Source organism: Talpa occidentalis, unplaced genomic scaffold, assembly GCF_014898055.3.
Source record: "Talpa occidentalis isolate TD23 unplaced genomic scaffold, MPIMG_talOcc4v2.1 talOcc4.7, whole genome shotgun sequence".
Taxonomy (NCBI): Eukaryota; Metazoa; Chordata; class Mammalia; order Eulipotyphla; family Talpidae; genus Talpa; species Talpa occidentalis.
The window spans coordinates 24,176,069-24,191,819 of record NW_023605083.1 but is presented as its reverse complement, the minus strand read 5'-3'; the positions used below and the strand labels follow the sequence as shown (position 1 = coordinate 24,191,819).

The 15,751-nt window shown below is 37.9% G+C and overlaps 1 protein-coding gene across 7 annotated transcripts in view; it reads right to left on the bottom strand.

Moving 5' to 3' along the window:
• RFX3 (regulatory factor X3) overlaps positions 1 to 10,139 on the bottom strand; it is a 275,282-nt gene extending 265,143 nt beyond the window's left edge. For 5 of the 7 annotated variants that reach the window (XM_037491495.2, XM_037491502.2, XM_037491503.2 and 2 more), the window contains exon 1: positions 9,882 to 10,139. The gene's annotated coding sequence lies outside the window, so the exon portion shown is untranslated. The remainder of the gene's footprint in view (positions 1 to 9,881) is intronic. The other 2 variants (XM_037491517.2, XM_054688855.1) reach the window with 1 other exon arrangement.
• Positions 10,140 to 15,751: the final 5,612 nt, after the last annotated feature.

Genomic DNA, 15,751 nt, shown 5'->3' with positions numbered 1-15,751 from the left:
TACTAAAAACTACCCCAAACTATAGGAAGGTCATTCAAAGATTTTAAGTCAAACATTTCCCATAATTTTCTTTCCCTCAAGAAAATAGCATTCAGGCGCTTCCTAATACTGATCCGAGGTATATATGATGCAAAAACCAGTGAGCAAAAAATGGTTTTGAGGAAGTTTAAAGCATCCAGCAATACATACATGAAAATGACTTTCAAAGATACACACACATAAACATATACACAAAACACAGAATCTAAGCTCAATTCCATTTTTTCTTAATATAAGTAGACTGTTAAAATGTAAAATAACTTTTAAAACAAAAGGTTAGAAAAGTCCTTTAGAAGCATGCAATACAATCATGCTGTAAAACAAAGAATCTAACTATTCAGATCTGTGTATCAATCATGTTGGGTTTTCACTGTGCAACATCAAGATGTATACAGTGCATTAAAATGGTAAAAGTGATTTTCATATCACTAACATAATGTCTTTTCATGTTTTTTATTAACGACCCTTAAGATGACACTTCATTAAAACTCTTCAAGATTGTCATCAGAAATAATCATATGCCAATCAGTAAAAGGTTGATGTAACAGAGTATACGCTGGCCTTTAAAATGCCTAATAGGAACAGAGGAAAACTTAGGTTCTATTGCAAAAAATATGGACACAAAGCAATTCACTCAAAGCAAAATGTAAAAAAGGTGGATTTCAAACATCATTTCTGTCATCTGACATATGAACTAGATTGTCTCATTACTCCTTTTATTTATCCCTATCTTTCCAAACATGCACATGACTAAATCACAACATAGTATTCTTAAAAGAGAAGGATATTACTGAACAACAAGTAATATACTAAGGGACTCATACAGTCAGAGTTTAGGAGAAATCACTGGCAAAAGCAATAAAATGTCTATCATTGCAAGAAGCATGTGTACTCTGACCAACACTACAAGAGAAAAGAGAAATGGCAGAAATACTGGAGCACCTGTGTCACTTCATCTCTCACCATCCCATGTTCTCAATCCAATCCCAACACTTACCCTCACCAAAACTTATCAGGCCACAAAAGTAAACTGGACGGACAGAATGTGCAATGACATTTAGGAACGGAAACAGCAAAATTGTAAGTTATTAATCTTTCATACGCTATTAGGCTGGTAGGAGAAGGGATGTATATATTAGAATATAAGACTTATCTGGAACAAAAAAATTTGTCCTCCATAACCTATAGTGTTTTAGAATTTTGATAACTCTATGTGACAAATTAAAATTAAAACAAAAATTTATGAAATTTTCTTGATTGAAGGACACATTTTTTTCTGTAATCAAACCTAAATAAAAAGAATGCCTATCCAAGTATTAACAACGGCAGTAAATATGACCAAAGGAATATTAGGAATACTAGTGGGGATGATGACAAAGCTTCCCAGAGTACTCTAAAAGCCCTCAGAACTTGTCCAGGCTCTTTTGACAGGATTTTAACAATTTTTAAAAGCTGCTGAATGCATGAAGGGAAGGAAAAAGCAAGATTTTAATAACTGGAGAAGAAATGTTTAAAAATAAGGTAAACAGAACCCTAATTTTTGTTTTTAGATAAAGTTCACATCATTCCCTCTCTCCCTCCCTGTCTCCCATTGCCTTCCTCTCTGTCAAATTGCCTATCCACACACCTACTTAGGAAATTATGTCCTCTTTTAAATATCTCATTGGTGAGCAACAGGCAGGATCTCTAACTGACAGACTTGTCTGGCACAAAGACTTAGAGGAGCTGGCTCAGCAGAAGCTCAAGCTGTGAGACTCAGTTAATTCCGATGTGGGGGAGGAAATCAGGGGACTTGGCCACAGTTTCCTACAAGGGCCACTGAAATGGTGGACCTTCTGAATTTGACCACTTTGCTAGACACTAGCTCTGGCTTTTCTTACTTTGTTGTCCTTATCAAATGAAACAATAGGCAAGCAAAATGCTAGCCTTCAAGCCCTCTGATAAAAGGAAACACCAATTCCTAATTGCATATTATTGGCATGTTTCCCTTTTACCACTAACAGTCTTGCCATGAAATCACAGACTATTAGAGTGGAAAGGACCTTAGGGGTCACACAGCCTTACTGTTTCATTTACAGATGGAGCACCTGAGACGAAGAGGGTTTAAGTGGCTAGCCTAAAATTTGAGAGTCTGGCAGACTAGTAGCAGTACAAAACCTAGATTTTCTCCTCTTCACCCTCCTTTGGCTGGCACTTTTCAAGACCTTCATTTCTAAGCCTAGTCACCCTCTATTCCTTTCTACATCACCTCTCAATATAGGCTTCCTTTCACCAACCAATATACTTTTATTTGAAGTCCATCTGCCTCATTCTTAGTTTTCCTAGGCTTAGCTCTTATTATTCCTTATCCCTTTGTGCCTAAAATGGGATATACCAGGAACCTACAGTAGTCCTGATCAGGCACGGTAAAGCAAAGGCAAGCAGTACTAACGGGGTATTACAGCTTCTAATGTAAGCAGTAAGAAAGGAGAGTCCTGGAGAAGAGAGTCAGCAATGGGCAAACATATGTGAAAGTGTAAATACAATATTTATGACTAGAGATTTTACTTTAAAAGATGCTTAGCCAGAGGCCAGTACACAGCCAGGACTAGGAAGGGAACCTTTTAGAGGAAAAACATGTTCAGGTCACATGTTCAGGTCATTAGTGGGACAAGGATATGCATTTGTTCAGGAATGCAGTCAGATGGACAGAAATTGTACAAAAATTATACCAGTAAGAATAATATATAAGCTTATCATCTAAGTCATGTTTCTATGCCTTTTCCAAAAGTTCCTTTAGAAGTATGTAAAATTCACTGGTAAAAAGCAGCAGAGGAGAGATGGTGGAATGGGGAGTCAGGCTACTCTTTATATTGGGGCTAATTATCTATAAAAACAACATAAAGGGAATCATCTAATTAAACACTTAATAGGAGTGGGGATAATAGGGGCAAGTTAGGTAAGGGAGGCAGGCAAAAAGCCTATACAATGTGTCAGCAAAAAAGGACAGAATATCAGGTAAATTTTCAAATGAAATGTTTAAATCACATTTCCAGTCTGAGAAAGACTGAAACTATTTAGATAACTCAAGAATGAGAACATTTCATTCCTAATCAAAATGCTTAGAAAAATAGGAACATAGCAAATTACTAACAGCAACTTTAGGTATAGCAGCAATTAGAATGTTTCCTTAAACATCTTTAACATCCAAAGAACGGGAGCCCAGGGTGACAATTTTCCTCTGCAATTACCTATTATATGTTACCCAGGATAACATTCCAAGGTTACCTGACACTTCAAGATTTGGGATAGTAAATTATTTCAAAAGTTACTTACTGCTGTTAAGTATACAAATGGTGACCACATGCATTATACTACCCTTAGTAAAATAACAATTCAAAGTAGCACATTATAAAATGGTGGAATAATTTTTTGATAAACTCATATTTATACATCTGACTAGATTATATTTGTCATTTTATATTAATGACTGCATTTTATATAAAGTTTATAAATAGGGCTAAAATTTTTTCAAGCATAATAAAATATATAGAAAGGAAAACAGAAATTGGACAATGGGGAAGTATGAGTTTATGAAATGTTACTTCATTCTCATTCTTAGATCCCTGGATCAAGAGTGTTATCCAAGTTGTAGTAAAAGAAATCCACTACAATAAGACTATGGAGTAAAACCAAAATATAACTTGGGTGAGCCTCCTATTAATTCAGTGCAATAACAAAACTGTTTATCAAGTGGTAATCCAAACCTGTAGTTAACAGTTTGGTGTCTTTGACTTATGTTTAAGGGGGAGGGGGGAAATAACATTTAATGTAGATGAATGGGCAAAATCCTTTAAAATCTAAGGCCCACTGGAAAGGAGATGGTCAGAACCATATAAAAAGGATTCTTAAATGGCAAAAAGATTAGAATGGGTATCTTCTTCACATTACCTAGTAATAAGATCCAACAAATATTGAGCATGAATTCTATGTGAAATACTGAACAAGGTATATTAGATTTAATCATTATGTAACCCCACATGGTAGATATGATTGATCCTATTTTTGAGATGAGAAAACTGAGGCTAAGTGAAGGCAAATAATTTGTTCAAAAGCCTATATCTACTAAGATTTTTCTGAAATCAAACCCCAAAGCTTGCATCCTTAACCAATATACTACCCATCAATCTATTTTAAAAGCAAACCATGTACCTATTTGATATTCTAAATATATTTCAATTAACTGATTTGTTTTTCTAAGGTACATCTTGCACTTTGATATGAAATATGAAAGTTCAAATATTGAAGATATTGAAATAATGAAACTTGTCATACAATATACTTAAAAAATTTAACTAAGCTGCAAGACTGCATTTTTTAAGAAAAATCCCTATTTTTAACAACAGTATTTAAGGATATTGTTATTCTTACTGATGTTTAGGATTCTTTGCAATATTCCAACATCTGAAATACTATGCCTAAATTTGCTTTTGAAAAAAAAAAATCACATTAAAAAAAAAATCACATTTTGCTAACTACAATTCAATGTAGAATATTAGTATAGAAAAATCCTGGGGAAAAAGTTTGCATTATGTAACTATATCTTTCTAAGTTTACTTGAGAAAGACACTGACAACCACAGTTTCAATATTTTGTCATTTAGAGCATACACTGCTGTGGAAAGAAAGTCAATGAGTCAAGCAGAAGCCCAAAAGACTGAACTCAACAGTTTGTCTAAAAAGTTCTTACTCAACAAATCTTCAGATATAGAAAATAATATATGAACAACCTGTTTAGAAATGTCATAGAGTGAGACAGAAAATCTAAAACTGTGCATATTAATACAGTCAAATTAAATATTCAAACCAGACTAGTACAACAGCATTGAGGAGTGACTTCTCCAGACAATTTTTAAGAGCATCATTGCTGACTTAAACTATTATTACCATTTATTCTTTTGAGGTAGCTTTTTCAAAAAAAGATTCTACTATAAAAAAGCACATCACTATGTCATATAAAAATGTACAAAATATTGTACATACAACCAAATTCAGAGTAGAAAGTCATTCTGCCAGAATACTAAGATTCTCAAGATAAACTATATTTTTGAAATAGACTGAAATTATCTGCATAAGGTGATTAATGTACATGCCTACAGGACAAATGTTGACATTCACACACTAGCCAAAGATATCAATCTTGATACTGCTTTATGTTCTGCTAATAAGTATTAGTATAGAAACAGACTTTGATATAAAACTGCCAATTAAGAATTTATTAGATTTAAACACCATAGAAACAAGACTATTATCTGCTGGATGGATATATAATTAATTGTTTTCTTCAAATAGTAAAGTTCTAATAAGTTCACATTCTTAGTAATAATAATCTCATGTTGCAAACAGCACAGCACCCTCTGGTGCATCTGTTATAGGATGTATAAAATTTCAACAACAACAAAAAGAACAGAATCAGAGTAAAAATGAACCTTAGAAATCAGTAGGTTGATACTGTTTTATTTACTCCCGTACATATTTTTAAACAACACTGCTTAAAAATGGTTTTCAGTTAAAAAGAGCACCAAAAACTGTCTATATAGCAACAATTGCAGAAGGTCGGAAAAATGTTTTTCTTTGAAAATATTTTAAGTAACTAACAAAACACCAATTTCCAAAATTAATCAATTAAAATAATGATGTCCAAAATATTTAATATGTAATGGCGAAAGTTATCCTTTCATGTATAACCAAATTTCACAATATAAATTTAAATCTGCTTATTTTTTTAATTCAGAAAAATTTGATTGATTGTGTAAAGTGAGTACTTTCTCTGGACTAAAAGGGACTTTACCATTGCTTTTAAAAAAATTTTTAAGTATTTTGTGCAACTTATCCAGCTTAAAAATAGAATGATATTCAGAAATGTTAAGTTATAAATCTTGAAGAGTTCAAAACTTTTACATTAATTCCTTCTTCCTAGGAAAATAATTAACACCAAAAATATATTTTACAAAGGACAAAAGCAAAGGATGCCACCTGCTTTACACAGCCCTATTGTGAACCACTGGAAGTCCCAACACAATGGGATAGAAATGAAAGTGACACCTGTTTAAAGCAGCCATCTGTCCCTAAAAAGCCAGATTTAGTCAAATCCATTTAATCTTGGATTTCCAAAATATGGGAACACTATGCACCTGTGAACAGAGAGGAATTTAAAATTCATTTTGTGATGGCCACTTTATATTTCTTTTGCTATATACCAATGAGTTAAAAACAAATGATTCCATTAGGGAAACTATTTAATGTGAACGTAACTGTAAGTGGAGAATTCTTTCATTCTAAAAAACAATATGAAACACAATAAATGACAGGCTCTTCAAAATGTAAAGATTTACTTTTTTGAAGATTCTCCATAATTTAAAAGTTTACTTCTTTGGTATTCGAATTTCTTTCAACACATCCTCACTTTAGATACCAAGAACAAAGTAACATTCCTAAGATTGTTCAGCAAAGTCTTTCTTTCCTGATGCTACATTTGATGCTAACTGAATCCTTTTAAAAAACACACACACACACAGACACACAGACACACACACACACACACACACACACACTTTAAAATCTAAAAAGTAAAATCAAATATTCCACCTACTGATTTCCTCACTTGGAAGTTTCGAAGCACATACATCAACTTTCTCAAGAATTATGAAACATGTTACCAAAAAGTAACACATATAATCATTTAGGTGATACCCTGACTCTATCTTGGCTTACATTCATTCATTCATTTTCAACTGCTACTTTTTAATGATAAAAAAGTTACTTTAAATTTGGTTAGCCTGAAAAAAATCATTAGCTGTGAAAGTAAATAAACTTATAAACCATAAGCCATTTTTACTTATCTAAGTCAAGTATAAGACTATTTAAGAGAAATACTAGAGAAATACACTTTTTAAAAGTAGGCATAAGTACCCCATAAAATGAAAACATTCCAGAATGATGCAATTTTAGCAATGCATTTAGTTTACTATATACATTTAAGTGCACCAGATGTATATATACACCTATACCATTTAATGCAATTCAAACACAAAAATAATCCAAAAGATTGAGATAGGCATTATGACATACAATAAATCAGATATTCAGATACTCAAAACAAATTACAAATGACTCTGATTTAACTGTTTTAGTTTTCAAGTGAGGATGCTTTCATAGATTCCTACTAATCTGTAAACTGAGAACACCAATACATAATACAGTCCTTCCTAGCAAACACACACACACACACAGACACACACACACACACACACACACGCACACACAGAAAGAATAAACTAACTGCTAAGTATTTATCCTTGTTTTCAATCTTTAAACTTATCCATTTATTAATATTCCTGGTTGTTACTTACTCAATCTAAATGAACAATGCTGACATAGTTGAGAGCAGAAAATCTCTAACAGCAATTTTTATATAAAGTCTATACAAAAGCACTATATGTGTGCTTTTAAAAATGAATAATAAAATTCAATTTAAGTTCTGATCACAAATCAACCTGTGAATGAAAATCTAAATCATAGAAAACCTGAGATATTTATAATGAGTGAAATGCCTCAAAAGTTTTTGGACACTGCAAATAAAGATATTAAACTATAAAATTATACGGTCTATTCGATTGAAAACCTAATATGTAAATTGCAAAAGGTCTCATACTGTCTCAAGACAGCACAACTCTTATTAACTTAGAGAGCATTTAAAGGACCCAGGAGCTTCACCATCCAAAAGTGTTCAGGCATTTGACACTCATCTGAACAGAAAAAAAAAATACAAGTTAGTATTAGAGATTTGCATGGAACCTAGGTTGGGGAAGGGGTGAATGAATATTAAAAAACCTGAATGTCCTGAGAAAGACTTCTTTCAGAACAAAAATATCATCATCATTTAAAAATAGCAATCAAAAGGAAATAAATTGAAAGAGGAAAAGTTTTTTTAACCTCCAATTCTTATTTTACAAAACATTAGCCTTAATAACACTATAATTACCCAACTTGCTCACTGACAACCTCAAGAATAGTTAATACTGTCACATTATTCACAGGCTGCTCTGTCAGGTAAATCAATATCAATATATGTTTGCTGTTAGAGAAGACTGTTTAAATAAGTATTTAAAAAATGCAAACTGGAAACTTCGATATGTGCAAAGAGTGCATTATATTTTGTTTTCGCACACATTCACTATTGAAAACTCCTTACTGATAATTTATTAAACATTAAACTGGAAAAATTTACAGGCGCTGCAAAAGTGGGTTACCTCTGCAGATTTACAGGATCTGAAAAATTGGGTTACTTCTATCCAAGAATCCTATAACTTGAGAACTGAGAAGTATTCAAATCTAGAGAAGAATAGATTTTGAAAAGAAAGGAAAAAGTTTTCTGTCTTCAGCTGGCTTAAGTCACTGTCCAAAAAAAAGCAAAGCAAATAAAAAGACTGTTAAGTACACACATGCCTAAAACTTAATAACCACAGAGAAAGTGAAATATACACACGTTTCAAGTTGAGAAGCTTCATACATTCTTTATGAACAACTTGACTTCAATTTCAACTCTCAAAGGAAAACGAAGAGAGATGAAAAAACTCTTTAAAGTATCATAACTACCACCAGTAACATTGCGAACTGAGTTCTCACAAAGCTTCCTTAAGTCCTTTCCCTGTTTATCACAAAGTCTCATAACCACAGTGAAAACTGTTCACACTCCACTGTGGGGTAGGAGGTTCATCAAAGTGAAATGGAATCTCACTACTACCCCTTCAGCTCCACAAGAAGGATAAAGCACTGTCAATAACTACTAACCCAAGTATCACAGATGCCCTGCATCCCGTTGAAAAATCACACACACACACACACACACACACACACACACACACACACACACACGAGAAAGAGAGAGAGAGAGAGAGAGAGAAACTGACTTAAAAAAAAAAATCTCTTTCCCATTGCAGAAGAGTCCAGCGAAGAGGCCCCGTTTCAATATGTGTGCAAGGGGTGTGGGGGGGGGAGAAAAGGGGGGAAGGAAGAGTGCTGAATGGATATTAAGATTGTTTGCAGCACAAAGAAAACACAGTTTTTAAAAGAAAAAGAAAACCGTGCAGCTGATGATGGTAACAGAAGAGCAGCCCATTGAGCACAAGGCAGAGAGGGGCAAAAATGAAGCGACCAGGCGGTGGGAAAAGTTCACCGTTGTAGGAGGAAAAAAATAACAAAACCCACAACAAGGCCCACAAGTGAACAACAACAACAACAACAAAACACCCCCTCTTGGATCTCCCCCCCCCCTGCACCTTGTCGTCTAGTTCGGGTTTGAAAGAAGCAGGAAACGAGCAGCTTGGGGGGGAAAAGAAGAAAATTCAGGAAAGAAAGGAAAAAACCCTTCTCTCTTCACCTGACCCTCGTCCTCACCCCAGCCCTAAGGGAGGAGAGCTCCACCATCCGCCTCGGGGAACTGTGGCTCCCTCTCCCGCTCGGCTCGCAGCCCCCCGAGCTCCCGCTCCATCCCTGAAGCGCGGCCGCCGAGGGCCGGGGCCGGCGGGCAGGCGGGCGGGCGGGCGGGCGGGCGGGCGGGCGGCGCGGAGCCCGGGAGCCCACACCCCCGACCCCGCCGCGGCGCGCACGGTCCATTGTAAACAAGCCCGGGGGACCGAGCCCCGCTGCAGCGGCGCCGCGGCGGCGGCAGCCCCCGGTGTCAGGAGTGAGACCCCCACACAGCCACACTCGGCTCGCACACACGGACACACACGCACGGACACACGCGTTCACACGCATCCACACGCTCCCACACACATGTAGAGACCGAAGAATATTCACCTTGGCTGTGGATTATTGTGGTGTTGTTGGTGGGTGATGGAGATGGTGGTGGTGGGGAGGAGGAGGAGGAGGAAGAGGAGGAGGAGGAGGAGAGGAGTAGTTGTTGTTGATGGGTAACAGTCGCCAGGACTACGGTGACTATGGCGCTTGATTCACAAGGCAACGGTTGCTATAACTCACAAAAGAGAGAGAGAGGGAGAGAGAGAGGGAGCGAGAGGGAGAGGGAGACACTCGCACGGGGAGGGGTGGGGGAGGGAAGAGGGGAGGAGGCGGGCCCGGCCGGCCGCCGGAAGGGGCGGCCTAGCACCTTGAGTGACAGCCCCGAAGCGGGGCGGCGCGAGGCCGGGGCTCTGAGGAAAGCGGGGCGGAGGGGGGGGTGTCGTCCGGGGTCCCCAGAGCGGGTCTGAAGGTTTGGCGGAGGCTGAGGTCGCCCCGAGCGTCGTCTCGGAGGGACGCTGCGACGCTCGCCGGCGAAGCGCGAGGGGCTCGCGGGGCCGGGGGGGCGTGGCAGGGCAGGCGGGGTCCTGTCTGTGAGGAAACGAAAACGGCCGGTCTCTGCAGCCAGCTTTGTGCAAAGAAACCCCAGAGCCGCGGCAGAGGAACGGGCAATCCCGGGGAAAGGGGTGCTGAGGGGGAGTTCAGGGAGTTTGTGGGGACACTCGCTGCGACGTGGACAGAACGCGCAGTCGAGAGCGGCCTGACGCCGGCCCAGCCCGCAACGTCACTTCCGGGGCGGGACGGGGGAAGGATCCCGGATGTGCCGCTTTTTTTTTTTTTTTCCTCCTCTTTTTCCCGTTTTTTTTTTTTTTTTTCCCTCCTCCCCATTTCTGAGGCGCCGCCGGTGTTCCCAGGTGCAACCGCCTCCGAGTTTATCGCGCGCCCGGGTTCTTCAGGGCTCCAGGGCCCGCGCCGGACTGGAGTGTCCGAGCCGCTTTCACCCTGCTGCTCCCCGCGCTCTGGCCCGCTCCCGCCTCCTGAGGCTACGACTCCCGGGAGCGCGGGCGGCGGGGCGTGAGCGAGCAGCCTCCGCCGCCATCTTAAGAGATGGGGAATCTGGACGCGAGTGGGCAGCGCGCCGGCCTCCCGCGCTCTGGCGGCGGCTTGGCGCGCGGAGGTGACGGACCGCGGTCGTCGGGTCCTCGCTGCGGAGCGACGAGGCGAAGTCCTCACTCCCTACCTAACTCCTGGGTGGGGAGTTAGTGCCGGTGCAGGGCGAGAGGTGCTCTCCCGGGGGCTTGCGGAAACGCGGGGCGCTCCCCCTCCGTGAAAGGCGTTGAGGGGTGGGGTAACTCGCATTGCGGGCGAGAGCGCCCCGTCAGTTTCTACTGCCCCGTTGTCTTCCACCCTTACGTGCCGGTCCCTCTTTAAAGTTGACCGAGCCAGCGTTTGCGCTCAGCCCCCATCCTGGAACTGGCCTCGCCCTCGCCCGGGTTCCTAGACCACCTGCTGTCGCTGAGGCTCGTGCTGTTAGCGGCCGTGTGGAGAGGCGAATGGCTTCCTTCTGAGGGATGTTAGCACACCTCTGGCTTCTCGAACCCCCGCTGGAATCGCGCAGCCACGATACCTCACGGCTCAAACACACTCTGCAGCCAGGAGTCCTGCAGCACATGCCTCGTGCCGCCCAAACCTCCAACACGGCTAAGCTGCTTATCGGAGACAATGACATTAAAAGTAGAGCCTTAGGAAATCAGTTCACTGGAGGTTTAGTTTTGCACCTGCAAAATTAGGGATTTGGGCCGACGTGAGTTCCCCGTGCTAAAATAATAATAGCGCCCCGTTTCCACTCTCCTTAATGTTAGAGGGGAAAAGGATGTCCGGGACTGGTCCGTAACATTTAACGCCGTCCCAGACACTGCATGCTTCTTTACATTATCTCATTTAATCCTCTGGTCACTACTAGGTTCAAATTGTCACTCCATCGTAGGGAAAACAGGCACAGAGTCTTACAAGATTGCTTTAATTTAACAGCTCTGTGTCTATCAAGGGTATTTGGGGAACCAACTCAATAGATTTAAGAGGGTGATGTTGCCTTGGGTAGTCTTGTTAGTGAGTTATGGAGGTTATTATCATGTGTTACAATGTAACAGTGCGAGACAGTGCTGAAGCCGGAGGATTTCATGACCCGAGGTGGTAGTAGGCCTATCTAGTTTGAGACAAATGACAATGTGACCAACAGCAGTTAAATTCTTCAGCTCTAGGATAATTTTGACATATACATGGGAAATAAGATATGCATTCCAGCTGTATGAAAACTGGTAGTCATTGTGAATATTCATTTTATCACATTTACAGATAAAGTCCTCTATTCCTGTAATGCTGTGTGGAGCTGTTTGCTCACACTGCACAGCTCTGAATAGCTTTGCTTTTTTAGTTCCATTGTCTGTTATAGTTTGCCTGTCCCTTCCCTGTCAGCTGTTGCTTCTTACTGCTGTCAGTGAACATAGTTCCATTATCCTCCCCACCCTTTTAATTGACTGCTTTTAATCTGCAGGCAAGGAAACCACATAATGAAGCTTGTGCAAAAACTGCCTCAAGAGTATAAATAGGTACTTTGAGTAACTATCCTTTAGAAAAAGTGTATGACCTTTGTGCCAGGACATTGTAGCATCAGCTTTAAGCTGCTTAGACTTTTTTTTTTTTAAACCTACTTCCTTATTTGGCCTTCCCTGAGTTAGAAATAAATTTCCTTAAATGAGTCCTTTAAAAATTAGGACTTAGAATACTTTCCCCTGTTGAGCATAATTGATGATAGGACTTCTAACCACAGTAGGTTAATATAATATGAAATGTTCAGTGTTAACGCCATACCAAATCAAAATAAACTAAAAGTTAGCCATTCAAGCTACAGTTTCAGCAACATGCTGGATGACACATATATGTATTGTTTACAGTTATAATTACTTATGAAAGGGTTCAGAAATCCCATTGCTTGTAGTCAATTCTGATAGGATATCCTTTTTTGGCCATTTTCAAGCTGCACAGTTGTGCTTCACATATGGTGTACTTAACTTCAGAAATAAATTGATAAGAAGTCACAGAAAAGACCCAGCAGTGTCTAACATTTATCACCTGTTACAGTGCAGTACAACTGGGCTCAATAAGAAAAGGCACCTAACCGAAAAAAAAAAAATCTTACATTCCTTGACAATTCGATAAATTGTCTCTGCAGTAATTATTTGTTGAGTAAAGTGGGCCAGGCATAATTCCTGTCTATAAAATGCTCAAACTCAGTGTCTGTGCCTTTAAATGTATGTCTTTTGAACTTGGATTTTTATTTTAGCTTGTGGTGATTTGCAGAAACATCTATTAACACATTTGTATCCAAATGACTTGAAAAACAAGAAGCCCTGATTATTTATGCATGGATTATATACTTTTATAATACATTACTTTGTTAAACTCTTCAGGGTAAATTTCCTTTTAAATATCTGTTACTTCCTACCATAAATATCTATTGCCTATTCAAGAACTAGTAAGTTAAAATTAATGCTTGTAAAGGAAAAGTTACCATAAAAAAGATAAAATACTATTATGTGATAGGTTTACTTCTGGAAAATTATATATGTAAGAGATTTGAAAATGAATGTATTGGTCTGTGGCAGCTTACCACAGAAATGGTGAATTCTTTTATAAAACAGAAATCAAAACTTAAAAATTTTCATTTAATGTCCAATTTTCTCCAATTGAGAGACCTAGAGTCCTAGTTTTTGTATTAAAATAAATGACTTCATCTCAACATTTATTGAATACTTATGATATGCAGACCACTGGGGAATTAGACCACTGGACCACTAACGGCCTTTTGCTAGATCTAAAATTCTGTGGCTACATTATCAGTAATGATAGAATGTGATAGAGTCCAACATAGTTCAAAACTGCATACAATTTTCCATTCTCTGGAGTGCTGCTAACTGTATACACCCCTACCCAAAGTATACTTTGGTTTTGAAAACATTGTGACCGCCATGTAGATTTTTATAAGACAACATGAACTGTGCTTAGATTAATTTTTATAATCAACAATGTTAATATATACTGAAATGTCTGTTTTATTTAATTATCAAAAATGTGATTTTATTTGATCCACAGTCTGACAAATTCTACTTAAGTTGGCTGTATCTTTCCCTTTGCCCTTTATTTTCCCCCGTTAATGTAAAGTTTAGTCTGGAAAGAAAACTCCCAAGTTCCTGTAGGGCCATTATTTCTACTTCAAGTAAACTACAAGTATCTTCCCACTGGAACATCATACCACTCACCCTCCCCCTACCAACATTACAATATATTGTAAAGCTTACGTTTAATTTTTTTTTGAATAATTGAGTCAACTGTTCTGTTCAAACATATGTCTTAATTTGTTCACTTTTATAATATATTTTTACCAACTTACTTATTTTTACCCCAGCTACTAAGTGAAAAAATAAAGGTCACTGATTTAAATTACATGAATTTGTCTCTTCTGATAACTTTTTTGTCATTTTGAAAAAAAGGGAATTTAGGTACATGGAATATTTTCCCCAAATTTTTGTTTTATTTTGCTTAACACTTGAGGGACAGGGAACACAAATATATACATGTATAGTGGAATGTTTAAAACACTTGTCTTTAAACACGGAAATTTTACCTAGTACTTTTTTACCATAAATGAGTAAGGTCATTTTAAGACTTTCATGCTCTGGCTTAATGTCAATGCATTAATTAGAATTTGTTTTTGGAGACCTCTCATCCTACATATGAAACATTACACCCACACACCACATGAAATATACACAACTAAGAACTGAATTTACAAATGACAAAATGGTTAACTTTGGTAGACATCAAATTGTTCATTTTGATTTGCAGCTTTCTTTTCATATTTTTTTCAGATCCCAGCCATTTTCAGAGAACCCTGAGGAACATAAGTTCAGAATATAGTGCTTGTGAATAAAAGCCCTGTGATATAGTAGGAAAAGTGAATCTTAAACAATTTGTCTCTTAGTTTGTTTTCCCTTTTTCCTCTGGGAGAGGAGGGACATGTTACCCAGAAAATATAAAAATCCATGAAATAACAAAATTACAGTGGACTTTGGATATTAGTTTCATAAAGATCAGAAAAACTAATACAAATAATAGAAAAATTCTTTTCCAAGATAATGACTTAAGGACACTTGAACTTAGTACTCTAATTTGGCATTACAATCTCTGCCTCATTATAAAATTGCACATTATGAAAAAACAAAGACAATAGGATTTACATTACAGAGATACCTTATTTGTACCTTCAAATGTGTGACACAATAATTGCAGACTTGTTAAATGTGATATCATTTTTCACCCAGAAGAAATAACCCTTAAAGAACACTAATTTGTGTTGAAGATTGATGAAAGGAAGAAATGTTAATGTGAATAATTTAAAAAGATGTATAAAAGTCTCTGACAAGGTATTTTTCACAGGGTTAAACATGCCTATTTTTGAAAATGAGTATTTTTTTAAGATTAAATTTTTCCTGATATCAAATAAAAAGTAAAATTGCATAAAATAACCATGTCTTTTTCAAGTCAGCACTGATTCACTGACCTAACAATGTACTACAAAGCACTGTGTTTCCAAAAAAGTGAGAAAACATATCATCTTCTAGAAAACCAAGTACAGAGATAGCAGAACTGAATGATATATAAATAAGTGATCTGAAATGGAGCTTTATCTAAGTATTGTCACTACTGAGAATAAACTAAGACAGTATCCAATATAAGATTGGTTCTTATAAGAATATTTTTGTGAACTTAGTTGTATAATCAAAATATTAGATGAGTATCACTTGCCAACCATCATTGGAAAATAAATATCCTAAAAGTTTCTTGTAGACTACAAAAGATAGAATGCTTACCTG